A 1429-nucleotide genomic window follows, 5' to 3' on the forward strand; every position below is an offset into this window, starting at 1 on the left:
TACTTCCGTAGTGATACTGCCTCGGAAACCCAAGGAGGGGTCGCTATGAGTCGGGGCCGACTCGACGGCACATAACAACAACAACAACAACCCATATCCAAATGGGACAGCTACTATTATCACAGTCCCCATTTTACTTCTCAGAGAAAACTGAGGCATTCAACGTTACATACATAACCTGCCTAAGATCGCGTAGGTAATTCGTGGTACTGGGTCTCAAACCTACACAGTCTAGTACCATTGTCCATGCTCTGGGCTATATTATTACATCCTGGATGGAGCAGCCTGTTCAAGAAAGGGTAGTGTACATACTGTACCAGCCAACTGACTTTTTTTTCCTCCTGATTGACTTTTTGGCTATAAGTTCATCCTTCAGAGACTCTTCTCTCTTATCCTCTCTGTACATGTCCCATCTTTCCTGTGGGAGCTTATTAACCAATGCATTATGAATGCCATCTACCACTCCTTGATATCTGGGCCCCTGCCTCCGATCCCCCCACCTCCACCACCACGGCCTCACGACCTATTTCTCCTTCAAAAAAATAATCAGTTATTCAGTAGATAAACTCCAATTTGACTTTAATTTAATAAATTAAATTCCAAGCCATCACACAGCAATGGAAGTCATCATCTCCCACATACAGAGGTGCAGCCTTGCTCTTTGCTCCATCATCATAACAGTCTTTAAATAAAGCCCCTAAAGTCATCCTGTGGGGTAGGCTTCCCCTCAGGCTCCTGGCTCCCTCCTTCCAACAGAGCCACTGCTCACAGAGAAGGCATCAAGTACAAAAACAGTAATAAAGGGGGAGGGAGGAACAAGGAGCAGCAGGGAATGCAGGGAGGCGGGGAGTACCTGCCCCCCATCCCAGGCACCGGCCTGGCTTTCTAGGAGCTGCCAATGTCCTGAGGCAGACACTGGTGCTGGTCTGAGTGGGGACCTGAGGGAGGCGTGGGAGCTCTATCCCAAAGGGAATTGCCTAACCTCCTGGGACAGAAAAGGGTCACCTGGGAGAAATGCCCTCTATTATCTGTTCACTGAGGGTCCTGGACCACACATATAAATACAAAAGAGAATAAATAAGGGAGGAAAGATCAGCTGAGGAGCTGAGCACCCTGGGACTCCTCTGAGGGTCCAGTGTCAAGAGGAGGCAAAGGGCTCTGAGGAAGGCCCACGTTCACCAGAACAGAGCCCTCCTTACTCCCAGCCACCAACTCCCTCTCCTATGTCCTCAGCAACGGGTGCCTACCTCTCACACACTTCCCGTTACATGTACCCTTCCAACTGGCCCCACAGCCCAGGGTGGACAGGGCTTCCTGGAACTCACAGGGCTTTCCTGACCTGGAAATCCGGGAAAGGTTTGGAAGGGGATGTGGGGAATGGGCTGAGAAAACTCCTGCACTCTCCTATCCCAGAAGGTAAGGAGGACCC

The sequence above is a fragment of the Orycteropus afer genome, unplaced genomic scaffold (genome assembly GCF_000298275.1).
Source record: "Orycteropus afer afer isolate SDZICR_OR568_19922 unplaced genomic scaffold, OryAfe1.0 scaffold00036, whole genome shotgun sequence".
NCBI classification, from domain to species: domain Eukaryota; kingdom Metazoa; phylum Chordata; class Mammalia; order Tubulidentata; family Orycteropodidae; genus Orycteropus; species Orycteropus afer.